A 21,602-nucleotide genomic window follows, 5' to 3' on the forward strand; every position below is an offset into this window, starting at 1 on the left:
TAATCAGAAAAACGATGACTTCCAAAAAGAAACTCACTGCACTTTTAAAGCCCTGTGGCGGAGAAATTGAACTTGATGCTGTAGATGATAGAAAATCATCAGACAGCATTGGTAAAATACTAGTGTAACTTCCTTGTTTCTTATTTGCTTTGTTTTTTTTTATCATTCTGGAGGCTAAAAATGACGATTCTACGTGAGACCTCAGAGGTGTTGCTTATTAATACAGAGCATTCAAATAAAGATAATCTTGGCAAACAAGTCTTGAGGTTGAAAAAAAAAGATAGCCTTTGTTCCATCAAATAAAAATATCACAGAATTGAATAAACACTTCTGGGCTTCCCTGTGCCCACACAGCCAGAGCAAAAAGGCAAGTCAATTACCCAGCTAATCCTGCTTTATTTATGGAGCTTCCAGCTCTCGTGGAGGTGGCCCACCCAGTCCTCCTTCCTTTTAGAAAATAATTAAATCCTGAGCCATCCAAATGCTAGGCAGTGGTTCTCAACCTTCTGGCCCTTTAAATACAGTTCCTCATGTTGTGACCCAACCATAAAATTATTTTCGTTGCTACATCATAACCGTAATGTTGCTACTGTTATGAATCATAATCTAAATATCTGATATGCAGGATGGTCTTAGGCGACCCCTGTGAAAGGGTCGCTCGACCGCCAAAGGGGTCGCGACCCACAGGTTGAGAACCGCTGTCTAGAGGTAACATGGATGTTCCTTCCAGAATTCTCTTTTCTCAATTCCTGCATTGTACAGGCCTTCCGGTCCTTTCTCAACCTTTGACTTCCTCTGCTACCCTCATAAGCTGCCAAGTTCCCCACCAAAAGATCCCTAGAGGAAGGCCGTTACAAGAACACTGTCAGCTCCCTGTGAGGGAGCCCAGTTTTCTCATTGAAATGGAGATTTAAGGTCAGGGAACCACACAAAACGAAAACAGAACAAACTCATCAAAATGCAGGTCCCTAAATTGAGACAAACACTGCTTACTCTTAATTTCTAAGAGACATGGAACAGAATGCCACTGGGTTCCCAGAACACGTGGCACTTGTCCCTGCTGAAGCAAAATAGATTTCATTTCCCTTCTATTTTAAGGCTTGGCGCCGTATTTTTTGTGCCTATTCTCGTCGTGCTTTTACCTCATCTCTCCTACTGACTTCTAATGTTTTTATCTCTGTAAGCCACCTTAAATGCTCTTTGGAACCAGACACACGCATCCCAACAAATAGTATTTGAAGGCCCTCATCGATCATGCCACTGCTCACACTTTCCCCCTCCCACTTTGTCTCCTGAAAGCCTGGTGTGTGCGAAAGGAGACGGCTGTCTTAACCGCTTTGCCATCTACTAGAATTCTCACCCAGTGCTGGCAAAGAGGGAGTATGGAGAACATCGCCAGAAGGTCCGTTATCTGTGCCCCAGGAAAGGTACCATGTGCCATGGACTGAATGTCCCCCCCCTGTGCCCCCTCCCCACACACAAATTCATCTGTTGAAGCCATGACCCCTGATATGATGGTATTCAGAGGTAGGGCCTTTGGGAGGAAATCAGACTTAGGTGAGGTCATAAGAGTGGGCCCCCATGGTGGGATCAGTGCTCTTATCAGAAGAGGAAAAGACACCAGAGCTTCCTCTCTCCACCATGTGAGGACACAGCAGGAAGCTGGCCATCTGCAGGCTAGGAAGAGGGCCCACACCAAGATCTGAATCTGACTTGGTCTTGGACGTCCCAGCCTCCAGAACTGAGAGAAACAAATGCATGTTGCTAAAGCCACCCAGACTACGGCATTGTGTTACAGCTGCCTGAGCTAAGAAGCCATAATTGCACTGGCCAGGCTTGAAGGTCTAACCTCTCAGGGGGTCTTGCCTCTAAGCCCCCTGGCAAGTCACGTGCACGGACTCCAGACAGCTCTGTTGGGGTTGCATTAGCTCCTTGCTGAGTGCCCGTGACTGGTGTGGCCCTTCTCAGCCCTGCGCATCCCAGAGCCTTCACCGTGTCATTTCTCTCTCCCTTAGACAAACTAGAACCACCGTCCTTACCCGTCGGAAGCTCACAGCAGCATTTCTCACACTCCCAGGTTCTGGGGGAGCATCCCAGGAAGTAAATCTCCTCCCCGCCCCCACACCGACCTGTGTGTTTCTGGGAGTTGGCCTTTCCTCTGACAGCCAATGGCACAGTTTCCATCAAGCCTCGCCATGTGCCATCTCTCTAAATGTATGGCCAATTTACTTCTTTTCTATTTCATTCTATGAAAAGCAGTCACCGTGAATTACACATTGCGTTTTTCCAGGTTGGGCAGACATTCCAGTTGATGACAATATGTTAATTACAGAAGCTGGCACTGAATGGGGTGCAATGAGGAGGGTGTGATTCTAAAACCTGTGCCATTGCCAAAATCTCCGCTGCCTACTAAGCAAGCTGGTCATGTTTCCATGAAGGGTACAGTGGGGCGGAGTCAGAATCAGTATCCTGAAATTAATCTATATGAAACCTACGTAAAGTCGTGACACTGGGTTGTGATCAAAAGGCAACTTATACTTTTCATCGCTTTGAATTTTAGCTGGCGAAGGCGATCTTCCCCTTGGGATGCCAGGCTCTCGGGGCCATGGATGTAGAGACCTAGTGTCTTAGTTCAGGTTCCAAAGGCAGAGCCTGAGAAGGAATCTGAGGCATGTGGTTTATGGAAGGAGTGCCTCGAGGGAAAACACCCCGTGGGTGTGAGAGAAGGAAGGCAGAGCCAGGGTGGCTGGCAGGTAAAGGTGAACTGGGACCTGAAACACCAGGGCCATTGGACAGTGTCCAGAGGGCAGTCGGGCAGGCCCTTGAGGTAAGCAAAGCCTTGGTGAGCCCTGCGGTGGCACAGAGCTTGGAGGTGAAGGCCCTGACCTGGATCAAAGGATGCAGCTGGTTCTTTAGGAGAAACATCTGCATGACTCATGTATGCAAACCTCCCACATGCTAGAAATCTGAAGTGGTTGCCCCTGGAAACAGAAATAAACCACGGCCCAATTATGAAGACATTTCCCCGAGCAAAGAGACAGCTGCAGCAAACGTTCCAGTGTGAGAACGCAGGCTGAGGTTGGCAGTAACTAATGATTTACACAAGGGGAACTTAGCTATTAACCTGGTACCATGTAAAACATGGACACGGCACTTCTAAAGAGAGAGGGGGAAACTAACTCAGGACACAAGTTTACTGCCTGTAAAACCCAATATCAAAAAATCCCTTCTCGTAAGAATTGCAGGCATTTAAATATTTCGCATCTTCTTCTGAGGTGTCATTACCGCTCTGCTTCGGGCATCTGTGTCAGCCGTAGCCTCTGCGTGGAACGGGATGCCATGTCACTGACTTGGCAGATTTACCCACCTGGCCTTTGAGCAGTTGGTCATTTTTCAGTCTGGTGGTGAATGCTTCCCCCCTGCCTCCCGCAAACAGGTAGGTCCCCCCCCATAGCTCCCAAGCCCAACAGAAAAGCTCAAAGAGCCTGGCTGGCTGGCGTGGCTCAGTGGTTGAGCGTTGACCTGAAGGTCATGTTCGATTCTCGATCAGGGCACATGTCCGAGTTGCAGGTTCCATCCCCAGTGAAGGACATGCAGGAGGCAGCTGATCAATGATTCTCTCTCATCATTGATGTTTCTATCTCTCCCTCTCCTTTCCTCTCTGAAATCAATGAAAATATATTAAAAATAAATAAATAGATAAATAATAAATAAATAGAAAAGCTCAAAGAGAACCAACAGGGGAGGGTTGGTTTTCCCATCAGTGGCCTACTTTCTGGTCCTTCCAGAACATGCAGCGGCCAATCCAATTGTGACCTTGGGTGGGCAGCTCAGGAGACCAGAAATGACATATGCCTAAATGACATACCCTGAGGGGTAACATCTGCTTGTTGACAAAGTGGGTGGCTCACCGTGAGGTGACCGTGGAAGGACAGAGCTGGCCTTGGCACACAAACCAGAGCTAGCTAGCTGGAAGGCACAGCCGCTGCCATCTGATGGAGCTTGATTCTGACCCTCTCACCTGACAAGTCATCTCATCTGGGTTTCCCCTTGGTTTTCTGCAGGATTTACAGTCATCAAGGTAGCACGGATGTCAAGGAGATCACTTCTCTGTTTCCTTATGGCCGAATACTGTGTCAACTAATGGTCTGCCCAGCCCAGAAATTCCAAAGTGACCAGCCCAGCCCAGAAATTCCAAAGTGAGCAGATTGCGCCTTTCAGTGGGGAGCATTTGACCTCCTCCAGCTGGTGTACAGATGTGCCTTAGTCCCAAGGAATCCGTTTCTGTGGGTGAGTTTCCAGCACTGGGGACCAGCCAAGAAGCATCTAGACCCCCTGTTCACGTGAATAAATGAGTCTTCTCCCCTGGCAAAGCTCACTGCCAACTCTGTCCCAGGGTCCCCAAAGCGCCACCCACCCCCTGCTCTAGCCCCTGCAGTGGGAAGGTGAGTCATGTGCTGGGACTGGCAGGGATACTGACCTCATCCAGCTGGAGTTGGGGAGACGGGTCTCACACCTGCTTTTGCTTTGCAGTCTTCAAAGTCAAGTGTAAATACGTGGTTCCTTAGGTCAGCGCAGAGGACAGACCTGACACCCTGCTCACTCGCCCACCACCATCCACAGGCCCTGAGGGAGCTCCGTGGAACCCCCTGGGATCCCCAGGGATGTTTGGAAACCACTGATCCAGGGCAACTCCATCTGCCCATGAGAAATACCCAGGCCTGATGAAGCCGCATTTCCAACTCTCACATGATCTGTGGGGATGCTGGGCCCAGTCCCGCCTGCGTCCCCAAGCAGATGGCCTGTCCCACAGGCTTGAGACAGCTCCTGCAGGGCCACATCCCTTCCCAGGTCAACTCCTCTCCCCACTTCACAGCTCGGTACCAAGGGCCAGACTCGGTGTTTATTGTTCTGGGACCGAGGTCCCTATTGCATTAGCCGCACTCAAGGCCCCGGCAAGCTCCTCTGGCCCGGCCTCACCTGTCTGTCCTGGGAGGGAGGCAGCCAGGCCAGGCAGCCACTGTTTGCCTTGCTGAGGCAGAGGACAGCGTGACTTCCTTTGTTTGATGTTACTACCTTCTTAGAAAAAATAAAGCCACAGGCTCCACACAGAGGCTTGAGGTGTGACTGGTCAGTACCGTCTCCCGCGGGGGTGGAGCCAGTCTGAGGCTGGGAGATGAGAACCACCAACTACACTGTGACCAGGAGGCAGACAAATGCAGGGAACATCCTCATCCTTCTGAGTGCTGGACTCTGCCTGCCTCCCCAAAGGGGCATTTCCTCACCCTGGAAACACGCAGGCCTAGCACCTCTAGTCCCTTCTTTTCTGTCTTGTTCTCTGCCTTTGCCCATCACTCTCCCATCCTCCCCCCCCCCCCCGCCCCCGTGCTTCTCTCACTCATTCCCTAGTCTGTCCCTATAAGTCTCTACTTCTCTGCCTTTTTCTGCTGGCTCTTTCCTTCTGTGTTTCCATCTCTCCCGCTCTCTCTGTTTGCCCTTTGGCTGCATGCATGAATACACATGCATGCCCACATGCACATGCCACACACACATGCACACACATACACAACCCCATACAGCTTACACTCACACTGAGTAACACACATACACAGAATCATGCACATGTGCACACACATGCACACCCACACTCACCCTGCCCTCTGCAGGCCAGGCTAAATTAACCTCAGAAGAAGACTAGATTGGTACCCACAGCTGTTGACACCTCTTTGTATTCAAAGTGATTAGTAACCATAGGGTGTCTCGGTTCATCGAATAGGTCCAAGGCTCAAGGCCAAGACACTGCGGGGGCCCTGAAACAAAACGGGTTCCAGCCACACACCCCTGGAGAGGAGCCTCCTGTAGCAGCCACTTGAGCAGGTGGCGACTTTAGCAGCCAGAGCCCTAAGAAATGGGACGCCTCATATCTTAGATGGTTGTGTTAGAGTTTGGAGCCTGTGTTGGTTTAGATTTTCCGAGACTGGGTTTAGAAAGGAAGCATTATTTTGAGGGGGGAGATCATAATCACATGGGTTTGGGTGACTGGTGGTTCTAGTCTCATGTGAAGAACTTTTTAGGAGAGATGCAAACTTTGCTACTCAAGTCAAAGGCAAGATGGCAGATTCACCAGCTCAAGGAACAGAGAGACCTAAGGGGTTCTGAGTGTTCTCTGGGGCCCTGCTACAGACTTACTGCCGGACATCACTGCCGGTTAACTTCCCTGCTACAGACTCACTGCCGGACATCACTGCCGGTTAACTTCCCTGCTACAGACTCACTGCCGGACATCACTGCCGGTTAACTTCCCTGCTACAGATCCACTGCCGGACATCACTGCCGGTTAACTTCCCTGCTACAGACCTACTGCCGGACATCACTGCCGGTTAACTTCCCTGCTACAGATCCACTGCCGGACATCACTGCCGGTTAACTTCCCTGCCACAGATACACTGCCGGACATCACTGCCGGTTAACTTCCCTGCTACAGACCCACTGCCGGACATCACTGCCGGTTAACTTCCCTGCCACAGATCCACTGCCGGACATCACTGCCGGTTAACTTCCCTGCTACAGACCCACTGCCGGACATCACTGCCGGTTAACTTCCCTGCTACAGATCCACTGCCGGACATCACTGCCGGTTAACTTCCCTGCCACAGATCCACTGCCGGACATCACTGCCGGTTAACTTCCCTGCTACAGATCCACTGCCGGACATCACTGCCGGTTAACTTCCCTGCTACAGACCCACTGCCGGACATCACTGCCGGTTAACTTCCCGTGGCCCTGGTGACTTCTCACCATGCCAGCAATCCCATGTGGAGGACACCACCAACTGAAACATTTGTGCAGAAAATTATTTATCGGGGTTGAAAGGTAACAAGCAGGAAATGCAAAATATTTTTTTAAATGTATTTAAGGCAAATACATGGTTTAGGATTCCCTGTTGGTTAGTGGCTGGGGCCCTTTATTGTGAAATCAAGTACCCTTATAGACATAATGACTGTGGTAACTGAGCCAAAAACCAGCAAAGGTAATCTGACAAGGAAAACGAGAGCAAGACAGAATATTTAAAGTTAGAGTCATTCCAGAAAATCTGAAACATGGAAGTTTTCCAATACCTAGTCATCACCAAGGGCAATGCTATTGTATTGGGTAATAAGGCTTAAAATTTTAAAAAATCCCCCTATGCATCATGAAAATGTTAAATGAAGTTTAATGTATTCTGTTTAAGTAGAAAGGAATATATATGTATGTGCACATATCCATATATATATATGAAGGAATATACATGGAGATATATATGTATAGGATTAAAAAAGACTTAACCTTTCTAAAGGTTAAAATGTTAACTTGAATGTTTAATTTAAAATGTTAAAATTTAAATACTCTAAAAGTTAAAAATGTTCATCTTACAAAATGTTTAAAATAAAAAATGTGTCATGTCTCAAAGGAATAAATCTTCAGCTATTTACAAGAACTCATTTGTCACCAGGGCATATTTTGCAAGAGTTCCCGGTGATCGAGATGTCCCCGTGCGTGATTTATAAGCAATTCTCTAATACCTCGCACTTATGAAGAACTGGTTGCTTTCATATATTTTGAGGGCGTGCCAATCCGGACGAGGGCAGTGGGCTAGCTGTCTAATGCTGCTAAAACAAGTTGCGACAAACTAAGTCATTTAAATAACACTCACTTATCTTACAGTTCTGTAGGTCAGAAGTCCCAAACAGGTCCCACTGAACTCAAGGGGTTGGCAAGCCTGTGTTCTTTTGTGCAGACTCTAGGGGAGAAGCCATTTCCACTCCTTTTCCAACTTCTAGAAGCCGCCCACATTCCTTGGCACGTGGCCTCCACCTTCCATCTTGAAAGCCAGCAAAGGCTGGCCGAGTCCTTCACACACTGCATCAATCTGAGCCCTTCCTCAAAAGTCTCATTCGCTCCCCATTTTTAAGGATTCCTGTGATTAAAGTGGACTTACCTAGACAATCCAGAAAAATTTCCCCACGTCAAAGGTTTCGAACGTTAATCATATTTGAAAGTCCCTCATGCCTTGTACGCTAACATATTCACAGCTTTGGGGGATTTGAAGGTGGCTATCACTGCGGGGAAGATAGAGGGCAGGACTCTAGACTTGGATTGACCGAAGTCCACACACCCTTCAGAATGTAGGACACTTGCATGACTAGAGTAAGGCACAGAATTGCTCTGAACTTTTGCATTCTCCGTGGGTCAAATAAGAAACACAGGAGCGGTTCTCTACTTCACTCGCCATGTCAGACAGCAGTCTGAGGCCGTGGCATTGCGTGAAGCATTAAAGGGAGTCGTGGGGGCGGGGCTGCTGGCAGTGTCCTGGGGGAAGCAGGGCACAGGGGGCCCAGTATGTCAGGACACATCAGAAACAACCACCTCTGATAAAATAGCTACTGAGTCCATATGTCGGGTTTGACATCAGCAAGAAAGGTTGTAGAGGGAACTTGGCTGCATTTCAGGAGACTTGGGCTCTAGCGGTGATAATAGAGAAGGATGATTGGGATGGGGAGACAAAGATCATTGAAACCCTTGAATCCCTGGACTCAAGCTGTATATAATGTAGGGACTGCATCAGCACATGTATGACTCGAACTTGTGGCAGGATGAAATAGGGCTGCGATGTCAGGAGGAACCTGCTACCCGGTTATGCCTCTAATCCATCCAGTTCTGTGCCTCTTTCTGATACAGACACACAAATAAACAGGTTGGGGACAGCTCAGACAAACTGAGGACATCTCTCCACTGCGCCTAATTTCCCTCCAATAGTCCATCATGGTTCTACCTTTCTTTCATGTATTTAATCTCCTTTAAAAAACTCGAATGCAGTTACATAGACCTTCCAGAACCCTGAAAGGATGCGGAGTCGATGTTTAAATAGCATAGAAAGGAGTTTGTGAAATGTCATCTGTGTTCCCACTTGAGATCATGATGGGCTTGCTATCTGCCTCCCAGGGGTAAGGAGGCCATGGCGAGGCCCCTGTTTTGTGAGCTTAGTGTTGGCAAACATGACGAATACCCAACTGTCCAGGTGTTTATAAAGTGCCTACTGTATGCTGAGCAGTGTGCGTGCTCACCATGTTGGAATGGAATTTTCCACAGGGAGTTGTTGTGGGGGTTTTTGTTCTTGTTTTGACACATTCAAACTGATGTCATGCTATAAAAATACAAGCTTGGTGAACAATCTGAGGCGTGGAAGGTGCGTGGGAGAAGGATGGGAGAGAATGGGAATATAAAAATTCCACCTTACACACGCTCAAGAGATGATAGGCATGGTTAATAGCACACAAAAAATGAAGGCCTGGGTATACATTTGGAGTTGGGGAGCTAACTGGTGGAGGGACTGAGGGTAGTGTATTTGCTTGTTTGTTTTTAAATATATTTCTTATTGTTGATTGTATTACAGATATCTCCCATTCCTCCCCGCTTTAGTCCTCTCCTCCCAGCTCCTACCCCTCTACCCCCAAGTCTTCAGAGGGTAGTGTATTTGGCAGGGAAGGAAGGAGAGGGGGAGGGTAGTGATGCAGGGGGTGGAGTGGATGGGGGTGTGGGCGGGGGGGGGGGTCGTGTATGGGAGCCAAATCCACATCTCTCAGGGCAGGAAGTCAGCAGACAATGTCTAAAGTTGATAAAATGAGAAATAGCGGTATCAGCATTTTAGTTAAAGATAGGGAAACAACCATGAGAAACAAAAAAACAGAAGTGAAGAAACGCAGTTAGCTCTGGGAGCAGGACTGGGGTTGCAGAGGGGTGGGCAGAAGTCAGTTTATATTCACTCTAGGGGCCTTGCAATTGATTTTCTAAAAACCAATGTATATATTATCTGATGGAAAAAAAGTTAAGCAGATGTATGTCATGAAGAGTCCCTCTTTTCTTTTTTTCTTTTTTTTTAAATATATTTTATTGATTTTTTACAGAGAGGAAGGGAGAGAGATAGAGAGTTAGAAACATCGATGAGAGAGAAACATCGTTCAGCTGCCTCCTGCACATCTCCTACTGGGGATGTGCCCGCAACCCAGGTACATGCCCTTGACCGGAATCGAACCTGGGACCTTTCAGTCTGCAGGCCGACGCTCTATCCACTGAGCCAAACCGGTTTCGGCGAAGAGTCCCTCTTTTATGTTTATAATATTCTACTCTTCCAGAGGGGTTTAATTATTTTTAAGAAAAATGTGCTATTGCCTGGCTGGTGTGCCTCAGTGGTTGAGCGTCAACCCATGAACCAGGAGGTCACGGTTCAATTCCCCGTCAGGCCCATGCCTGGGTTGTGGGCTCAATCCCCCATAGGGGGTATGCAGGAGCCAGCAGACAGATGATATTTCTCTCTCATCGATGTTTCTATCTCTCTACCCCTCTCCCTTCCTCTCTCTCTAAAAATCAATAAAAACATATTTCAAAAAAGAAAAATGTGTCATAATTAAAAATATTAGCTACATATATATAGTATATGTATCACATGTAGAATGCATGTATATAAATTCTAATTACTACATTGATTTTTTTTCATTGTTTGCTAACATTTCATTATAAAAAAATTTCAAACAGACAAAAAAGTTGAAGGAGTTTCACAGAAAATACCTATATACCCACCCCCTCGATCCTACAATTAACATTTATTATAGTTGCTTTGTCACCTATCTGGCCATTTCTCCATCTGTCTATTTATCTTAGCTTTTGCAGGCATTGAGTACATTGATGTTTCTTATTGTGTTAAAAAGCACAACATAAAATCTATTATCTTAACCACTTTTAAGTGGACAGTTCGGTAGTGCTGAGTATAGTCACGTGGTTGTGAAATCAATCTCCAGAGCCTTTTCATCATGCAAAACTGAAGCTCTCTACCCACTGAACAATATCTGTTCTTCCCCCTCGCTCCCAGCCATGGCAACTACTGCCCCACTTTTTATCTTTTGACTACTCTAGGCACTTCATATCAGTAGAATCATACAGCATTTGTCTTTTTGTGACTGGTTTATCTCACTTAGCATAATGTCCTCAAGGTTCATCCATGTTGTAGCATGTGACAGGATTTATTTTTTCTTTATAAAACTGAATAATATTCTATCGCATATATATACACCATATTTTGTTTATCCATTCAGCCACTGGTGGACATATGGGTTGCTTCTGCATTTTGGCTATTATAAATGGTGCTGCTACGAACATGGGCATGTAAATATCTCTTTAAGAACCGGTTTTCAGTTTTTTTGAGGACCCCCCACACTGCTTTCCGTAGCTGCTGCACCATTTTACAGCCTCACCAAGGACTCCAGTGTCTCCCAGTTCTCACGGACATTCGCTATTTTCTGTTGTTTTTATAGTATCCATCCCAATGGATGTGAACTGGTTATTACATTGATTTTTTTTTTAAGTTAACCTTGTTCCAGGTAACTGAGAAAAAGGGGCTCCTGGGAGAAATTGCAATGCTAATGACTAGAATAAGCTAAACCATTCTAAGTAAAAACTTCCTAGAGGTGGATGGTAAGTCTGGAAGCTCTCGGGACAAATCCAGGGGTGGAATTTCTCTCCACAGTAAATTTCATTCTTATTTTTTGTTAAATCAGTGTCAATTCATAGGTAGGTTGAAAGGCCACAGATTGCCCTAGCTGGTTTGGCTCAGTGGATAGAGCACTGGCCTGCAGACTGAAGGGTCCCAGTTTTGATTCTAGTGGGAGGCAACCAATTGATGTGTCTCTCTCACATCAATGTTTCTCTCTCTGTCTCTACACACCCCACCCCCTTAAAAAAAATCAATGGGGAAATGTCCTCGGGTGAGGATAAACAAAACAAAACTACAAATAAAATTTTTAAAAAAAAGGCCACATTTGTCACCATACAGGTGCTAGAACTATACACGCCTTCTCTGTATTCATAGTGAGACTATGGACCTAACTAAACCAGAGTTCAATGGTTTCATATTCTGAATTTATAACTGACTCTGAACCATGGGGTTCCTTGTAGGGTTTACACCAGGTTAAGGCTTTGTTCTCTGGTGAGAACATCTTTTCGTTACAGTCATGCTGGCTTTGGAGCCAGTTCCCTTTCAGGCTCCTGGAGCTCTGGATTCCATGTTCCTGATGTGAAAATGTGGGTCCCTCGGCTGGACAGACAAGTGTTCTCTTTCTGGTTTCCTCTGTACAGGTGCCCTTGTGACCGGGTTTTTTAATCAACTCATGAAGAACTCAGGGACAGGAGTGCATGCTGGTCTCCTGATGTTACTGCCCCGGAGTTGTGTTACAATTGACTGGTGTAGAACTAAATGTGACCTTGGGGTATTTGTGAAGCTAGTAAAGAGATTAGCAAACAGAAGCCTTAAGAACAATTAATCCATTGCTACACAGCTGCATGGCACTTGCTCCACAGACAACTCTGAACACAGATTTCTTGGCCATTTCCAGCTCTGTGCTGGCATGTGTGGCTGACGGAAAGGCTGAAGATGAAAGGTGTAGGGAAGCAGGTGATTACTGCCCCCAAACACCACGTGGCACTCAGTGAACCCTGACAAAGCAGCGGCCAAGTAATCCCACCAGAATTGGCTGACCCTTGGCTAAGCCTGTCTCTAGATTATGTTTACTTGGCCAGTCATTTAATTAGCATTCTTCAAGGTTATTACACACACACACACACACACACACACACACACACGTCCCTTTGGAATACTATAAGCCCTGGGGCATTTGACCAAGGTGTATGCTTATGGTGCCCCTCCCTCTCTTCTTTGATTACTAAATAAATTAAGGAACTGATATTTATTAGCCAAGAGAGCCTTTACCAGGTTGTCCAGCTCTACACGAAGCATGTTAGCAGGCAAGATCTTATTTAGTTTTCACCGTGGTAGGACAGAGGCATGTATACTTCCCATGTAGATAGACAGAGTGAGGCTTAGAAAGGTTAGGTGGACTGGCTAAGGGGTGCTAGGGTTTGAACCAGGCCTGTCCGAGTCCGGAGTGGACATTTTAATCACCATCTGAATGCCTATTCTTTGTGCTCCTGAGTTCCCAGAGTCATCCCACTCCAGTGAGCTAGTTCCTTGCTATTTCCCATGGTAGTTGTCGCCCCCAATCAGACAGTGAACTCTCCAGGGAAGGGACTGTGTCTTTTCTTATTTCTCTGTCCCATACAACATTGTCCTGGATACCTAGTAACTGCTGAGTGAATGCCTGGTGTTTGATCAATGTGCCTCTATACCATCCCTGCCCTTGAACTTCCTTATACCAGCTTTCCTAAACAGTCAGCTCAGCTCCACACAGAACACTAAATCTGGGAGGCAACTTGGGTTCCCTTTAGGTCTCTGTCCACCAAATAAGAGTGGCCTTGGACAAGTGCTCAGCCTCTGTGGGCTTCTTTAACCTCTCCTGCAATTTGAGGATGTTATCCATATGACCTCTCGGGAGGTTTTCTGAAATGAAATGCTGCATTTGTAATGTAGTTTGTAGCAATGTGTTGACATGACTTGGAGCCCCAAATGGGTAATGAGGGCCAAGAGTTGAACACAGAGTTGCCATGGACATCATCCTCTGAAAAGAGCCATCAGATAAGGGACTAGGCTCCCCCCTCCAGCATTTACTAAGAAATGGCAAACATTCCCTCCCTCCTACACTCAGCCCACAAAGGGCATGGGAAGTGAAATGCCACTGTGGTCTTTGGCCTTTGGCAAGGCCCAGTGTCTGGGAAAGGTGACTTTCTTCCCTCACTCTGGGGAGGAAAGATGATTGCTTCTCTCATTTATGGCCGGATCTAAGCCAGCTTGATGGTTCACAACTACTGAGCTGATTTTTCAGGTATTGGTAGTTTTTAAAAGTTTGAGATAGGGGAGGGCTAAAAGTCTCTCAACTCCACAATCCAGAAGTCCTAGCCAAATTCTGACATACATACTAATTTTTATAAGTAAGTAGATATAGCAAAACAAACCCAACACAGTCATCCAACAGGCTGGTAAGCTTGCTAGCGTCCCTGCACTCTGTCCTTGGGTTTCCTTGAGGCACATGCAGAAGTATTCACCTGGCAAGTTTCAGCCAACTGTCTAGGCATCTTCAAGATTCCTACATTAAGAGGCCAAACAGTTAAGTGGACCTTAGGCCCAAATGGCAATCCAAAAGGACTAGGCTGTTGAACTTTCTGGGTTCTTATTTTATTTATGCAAGGACAGAGGTGCCTGTACACCATTTCTAGCCAATTAATGCACCTAGCTTGATCATCACTCATTTTACCAATATAAGAATTATTTCTAAAAATCCCTATGCTAGCCAGGCTAATATGGTTGAGCATCAACTCATGAACCAGGAGGTCATGGTTCGATCCATTGCTGGCCTCACATGGAAGCCACACATCCCATGGATCCCATGGGTTGCTCCTGGCCAGTGGATGGCATGGTAGGGATTCTAAGGTAGTCCCCTTCCTGGGAGACAGGAAGACCCCTCTCTCAGCTGACTTTGGCTGGAGGACCCTTACTCCCACCCCATGCACTGCCTTGCCGAACTTTCCTTGGAGTGCACAGCAGTCTAAGACACTTCCACTCTACGTTCTACTCAGATCAGACTCACATTGTGGCCTTCTCCAGTTCTCTCCTCATTCTCCCACACTCAGGTGTTTTCTCTAATAGAATCCCTACATGTTGAATACTATCTTGGAGTCTGCTTATTGGAGAACTGGATTAACACAGTGACCACAAAGCCATGGGTAAAACACTTCTCCTGCCAGGCCAATGTGGCTCAGTGGTTGAGTGTTGACCTATGAACCAGGAGGTCATGGTTCAATTCCCAGTCAGGGCACATTCCCAGGGTTGCGGGCTCAATCCCCAGTGGGGGCTTGTAAGAGGCAGCCAATCAATGATTCTCTCTCATCATTGATGTTTCTCTTTCTCTCTCTCTCTCTCTCCCTCTCTCTCTCCCCCTCTCCCTCTCCTTCTCCCTCTTTGAAATCAATAAAAATATACTTAGAAAAAAACCACTGCTCCTTCTCAGGTCTCACTGTCCCCTATTGTGAAATAACGATGATGTCTCAGATGCTCTGCAAAGTTCCATTCAGCTCTAGACTGACTTTCCGGTTGGGGCTGGGGCCTGCCCTTGGGACTGTCCCACTCTCTAAGGCCTCATTCTGAAGGTTCCAGACCTGATCTGGAGCAGAGTAAGCACCAGAATCTCCTTTGTCTTATCAAAGGACCAGTGCAGAGAAGATGACTGGGCTTGTTGCTATATTGCCTGCTTCACTCTTTTGCACATGCTCATTCACAATGCCACAGGGCCACAGCCATCAAGGGTCATTGTGCATTTCTAGAAAATTCTAGACTAAGTACTTTTAGTACCATCCCTGGAGACACTTTCACTCTTACAGGTGTACCTTCCATCTCAAGGTCTAATGTCCTCCCTGCCTCAAGATAAAGAACCAAAATAAGCCTTGGGAAAACTATGAATTTTGCTCAATTGGAGCCTTACATTTTTTTTTCATTCTGGGAAATGTGGACTATTCCTTTCTGCTTCCAGAACAAAGGGTAACTGGTTCTTTGGAAGAGAAAAGACTTATGTTCAGCTCTATATCAAAATGTCTCCTAATCTTGAGATTCTATCTAGGACAGTGTATATTTTCAAACTTTAGTTCAAGTTCATGTCCTTTGGTTGCCTTAAACGTGGTGTTTGCCCTAGTTGCTGACGCAGGGGGAAACATGTGCTTTGCTCTCAAAAATAAAAAGGGAAAAAAGAAGAAAAAGTTCACATCTCAAGGGTTGGGTTTGTTATGGGTTAGGTACCGAATTCAGAAATGGACCTCAATTAACAAAGGCGATTTGATTATTTTTTTATTTTTTTTTACTTTGCTCTCTCTATCTCTTCCCTTGGAATTTATATAACTTTCAGAGTTTTGCTTATTCAACAAATGTTTATTTAATTTAAACAACCAAATTTAGCATTTGTTGTAATTCAGAACTACCTTGTTGCAAAAGAGAAAAAGTTCACTTAATTAGCTTAAGCAAAGTGAGAAAGGAGGAACAAGGAGGGGGGGTGGTTATTGGACCTCTGAACTAAACAACAATAATAAGAACAAGGGTGGGATTCACCTTAAGGCTGTTAGGAGTGAGGGCTTTCAAGACACTCTCTCTCACTGAAGCCGGTTTGGCTCAGTGGATAGAGTGTTGGCCTGCGGACTGAAAGGTCCCAGGTTCGATTCCGGTCAAGGGCATGTACCTTGGTTGCGGGCACATCCCCAGTAGGAGATGTGCAGGAGGTGGCTAATCGATGTTTCTCTCCCATCGATGTTTCTAACTCTCTATCTCTCTCCCTTCCTCTCTGTAAAAAATCAATAAAATATATTTTAAAAAAAAGACTATTTCTCTTTCTTTCTCTCTCCTTCTCCCTCTCTCTTTCTCTTTATCTCTCTGCATCTTGTCCTCACTTCTGACTTTTATTTTTCCCTCCACAGGAGAACACAGTCTCTGGCAGTTTAGCCTCATAACCCAGCTGCTCCATCACCAGAGAGAACAAAAGGCATGCTCTCTTCCAGATTTATTGTTAAACATTTTAAGAAATAACTTCATTGATTTGGTTGTGTCCCATGCTCACCCTTGACCCAATCACTAGAGCGAGGGAGTTGACATTCAGTAACTAGCCTATCTGAAGTCACCTGAACTCTGCTGTGGCCGGAGAAGGTGGCTCTTACAGGAAGGGAGAAAGGGCTGCTAGATAAGCAACAAGAACAGATTCTATACTGATTTATATTGATCTGCCTTGAAGTCATCTCTCTATCTATAATAAGCTCTCTAGAGAGGTTGTTTTATTTTACAAGAGAGGTCAAAAATTGCCTTCCACACTCATACTCCATTCTCTGAGACACTGCCTTGTCCACAGACCCTGCTGACTAGGAATTTATGTTTTGAACTAGTTAACACTGACCTTTGCTCCACCTCAGCTGATGACCAAAGTGAGCATCAGACCCAAGGACAGTCAATCTTCTGGTTGACTCATGACCTGATTCAAATAGATGACCTGGATAATTGCTTGTTCTCTCTCTTTCTATCACCCTCCCTCTCCTCTTCCCTCCCCCTCCCTCCCAAGAATTTGAACTAATAAATTAGGATAGAATTGGCCAGTTAGTGGTAGAAGCTAAAATCAAAAGGTCAGGATGGAGAAGAGGTTGAAAAGATCATGAACAAGTCAGATGCAATCGGGAGTAATGGGAAAAGAACTTGGGTAAGTGGAGGAACTGGAGAAATCAACTGAGATCAGACCTGATAGAAGCAGGCACAGAGTTATCTGTCATTTAAATGGTGGAGCATAAGGTGCGGATCCATGAGCTCACTGAACAAAAATACACAAGGACCACTTCTTTTGTGGCACACTCTGGGCAGCTTGTTCGGGACACAGCTGTGAAAGAGATAAACACCTTTCTTGTAGCCTAGCAGGAGTGTAGAGCTAAATAAACACATGTGTACACACACACACACACACACATTTCCAGCGAGTGCTATAAAGAGGAAGAAGCCTACTATTGATATGATTGCCGTCTGTGATACTCAATGCTCATGTAGCCCTATTCTTGGACCTCCATGAAATTGTACAACGGGAATCATTATCTGAGCTCATCTGAGTAGGTTTCTGTTCCTTGCAACCAGGAATCAAACAAAAACCCTTCATCTCGTCTTCTATTGCTTACTTCGACCAGCACAGGAAGAAGTCAATAATTACTGGGTATGGGATGATTGGAAGCTATGCAAACTGACTATGGTCAAAAGCCCACCTCCTGAGAAGGGATAAGGGCAATTTTACTGAGGTAGAGAGGGAAGAACTTTTGGTTGCACTGCTTGCTGCACCCACATCAGCTCTGATGTAGTAAGATTCTAATACTGCAGCATCCTATCCATTCAGTATTCTTGGATCAATACAAGTCCAGAACTATTTTAAGGGCCTTGGTTTTTCTAGAATATGCATTATAAAGACCAGCTTTTTCCACTGGGATGTATGCCAAATGCTCAAAGGAGGAAAAGAGGACCTGAGATCAAAGAAGAGTTCCTGAGTGGGAGATGGCCCAGTGACAACAGCTAAGCAGTAGCATCTTGGGTTGGGAGAACGGAGGAGGCTGACACTACTGCCCCCTTTGGTGCTAAGGTTGTGGTGAATGACTGGTATTTCTACCCACATTGTTCCTCTTTCCCTTTCTTCTGGAAACAAAAGTTTGGGCTGGGGGAAGGAATTGCATCTTCCCAGCTACATGACCTAATCAATTTCAAGCCCTCCCATTACCTCTTCCCATCCTTTTCTCAAGTATATAAAGTAGATTCAATTTGGTTTCTGTCAATTGCTATCAAAAGAGTTGGGAAGGCTCTCCTAGGTTCTGTCTCTATCTTCAGGAACCACACATTTAAACAAAGGAAGTCCAGAAGACCTGTGAAGGGAGGGTTCCATGGGATTCATAGAGATTGATTTCCCTAGTTTGGAGAGATTCCCGCCTGACATCTATGCCCTGGGTGTGAATGTGGGGCCCGGGCAGCCTCTTTGGATTCCATGTTGACATAAGAGATTAAGTTGCACTGGGCTACCCTAAGAGCTGTTTTGATTGAAAGAACAAACTAAATAATAATAATCATAGCTCATTTGTTTCCTGAAGGCGGCTGGAAAACAAGAACCTCCCCTTTGTGTGCGAGTGGAAAGGACATAGGAGAGATGAGTGTGCACTACGGGTCATGGCTTCTGGCATTTCCCTGTTCGCTGCCTTTATTGCTCACAAAAGAACAGGGTGCTTACATTTCTTTTTGTTTATGTCATAATTCCTTTATCAGTGCTTTGCTTTTTTTTTTTTTAAGTCTTTTGGTTTCCTTTATTGTTCAAGAGACCAGTACATTTCAAAACCAGCTTGTAGCTCGGCCTACCACTAAACTCCTGCTCTTGCCAGCACCGTCCACCCTGACACTGGCTCCCCAGCATCTTTTTCTCTCTGGTTGCACCCAGCACTTGGACACGGACAGAGTGTGCAGGGCCAGGCCTGCAGGAAGCCACACACTGTCTTGCAAAATCTCTCAGCGACCCATATGGAGGGAAAGGTCAACCTTCATTCCAGCCCACGGTGAGGAACAGTGACCTGCCATGCCCTGGACAGTGATCTTGAGACCAATAAAGGTCCCCTTCTGTAAGAACAGCAGGAGCGACCTGGGGAAATGCTTGTCTGGCCGCCTGGGTAACTCACAGCCTGTGGCCCCTGCCTGCTGCTGGCCTGGGCCGGAAATCCAGCTCCAGAGCTAGGTCACATGGGGCCTGCAGTGATTAGAATGCTCCATGAAAGAGCATAGAGCAGCCATTGTCATGTAAAATTAGCCTGGGCAGAGCCCCAGAGAACATACTGTTGGAATCCATCCCGCCCCCCCTCTGCACAAGGGCGTGTGAGAGATAAAAATGGTTCCAACTCCTGATTTTGCTCATCAGCATTCTCCCAGTTCCACACGATCCCTCTCCTGCTTCTAATCCCCCTCCTGCCCTGGATTCACGGACAGTCACATTTCCTCCCAGTGGCTGCCCGGAGAGAGAAGGTCCTGGTGGCCATGGAGGGCTGGGAGAACCCAAGGAATGAATTGAGTGACCTCATATTTGCCGAGCTCCACTGAAACCACACTTATGTTCCAGGTCAGCAAAAGGATTTGACTCCCCTTCCAAGCTCGCCTCTCTCCACGGAATGTCTATTCTGCCCAAGATCACCCTTCAGCCTGATAACACAGAATAAGGCCACTGTCTGGTTGTCCCCTGAGGCCTTTCATTCAAAGCCAAGACTGCTGACAGCCTGCATAATACCGTTCCCAAAGAAGGCTGCGGCTCTCTCCCCGGGCCAATGCAGAGCCCAGAGCTTGCCAATAGCCAGTTTCTCTGACCTACGAGAGCCAGCTAGAGGCAGGACAACTTTTCTGGAGACTTCCCATAATTTCTTTTCCTTTTCCAAGCTGGACACTCCCCGTGGAGCAAGGCTGGGAGCTGAACTGTGCTCTGAGAATATCCTGTCAAGGAGAACACAAGAGGGCTACACAAAAACCTTCCGCTCTACCCACCGACTTCTCCAACAAGTGGGCCTCACAAGCCACAGCCAGGATGAACGTGAACACTGTCGTTTCTTGGCGTCTCGGGCTGAATTTTCCAGGACACAAAGGCATGAGCTGTTTCACCATCTTGTCATCTTAACAGTCGGTGGGAAGGTAAAAGGGAATAAGTGATGGGATGCACCAAGCTATGGAACAAACAAAACCGTAAAACGCTCATGACTAAGTCCTCCATCAAAGTGACGGCTCTTAGATAGGCGAGAGATTTGGCCTGCCTCAAAGTAAGAAATGCGACGGAGCCGCCAGCAATGGGTCTCAAAGTGAGTCTCCCACGGGCTTGAAGAAGCACAGTGCTTCCTATTAACCATCCCACACTCAAGAGAAAGGATTATTTATCTGAAACTAACAGAATGCCGCATGTTAACAATCCTTTTAAAGTAAATAAAATATTCACATCAAGTAAAAGAAGAAAAGAAAAATTGTCACCTACGAAATTGACTTTGGGTTATAAACTGAGGGAAATATTGGAAGGAAATAAATAAAAATATGCGTACAGATTGTGCTATGATAGTAAGATTAATGCTTTTTCCTTTTCTCTATTTTTCTAACATCCTGTATTCCATAATAATTTATCTTTTTTCTTAAGAGACCCCCCCCTTTTTTTTAGCACCTCAGTCTCCCAAACACCTGGTTGAAAATGTTAGTACTCATTCTTGACGCCTTTATTTCTTCTGCTTAAATATCTCAATGCATGCATCCTCTCATCTCTATCTCCACCGGGGCCTTCTGTAGACACTTGGTGCTGTTTGACCCTCTTTTGATCACTGACACCCTCCCCTAAATGACTCTGGTGGCTGGCCTCACTAATCATCCCGTCCATCCTCCAACATCGGCCAGAGTGACTTTCTAAAATAGAAACCCTGGCATGTCACATTCCAGCTTAACCTCTTCAATAGCTTTTCCTTGCCTCCAGGAGACAATTTAAATTCCTTTCCATAACACACAGGGCTCTTCAAAACCAAACCTGCCCTTCCAACAACTACACCCTCCCTCCACTCCCTCCCCCCACACACACCAGCATTTACAGTCCCCAGGTCACTTATTTCAGCAACAGCCTTATTCAGGCCATTCCTTTCGCCCGACATCTGCCCCCCGCCTGTGCAGCCTCCCAGGCCTTCATGAAACTCAAGCATCTCACATGTCCCCACCCAAGGAAACACCGATGGCCCCTCACTTTGTCCTGACACTAACCCTGTCCACGCGGCTGTACTGTATACACACTTCTGGCCTGTGCACCCTGGATTTGTTTCTCTCTAGACTGTGGGCTCTGGGAGGGCAGGGACCCAGTTTCATTCATTTTGGATCCTCAGCACCTAGCACAGAGGAGTTTGGTTGCTAGTTGAGTCCCTAGTAGGGGACATGCAGGAGGCAGCCGATTATTTTATTCTCACATCAATGTTTCTCTCTTTCTCTCTCTCTCTCTCTCTCTCTCTCTCTCTCTCTCTCTCTCTCTTCTCCCTCCCTCCTCCTCTCCTTCTTCTTCTCCCTTCCTCTCTCTATAAAAATT

This window comes from Myotis nattereri, assembly GCF_964212035.1.
Source record: "Myotis nattereri genome assembly, chromosome: 13".
In the NCBI taxonomy this organism is placed as follows: domain Eukaryota; kingdom Metazoa; phylum Chordata; class Mammalia; order Chiroptera; family Vespertilionidae; genus Myotis; species Myotis nattereri.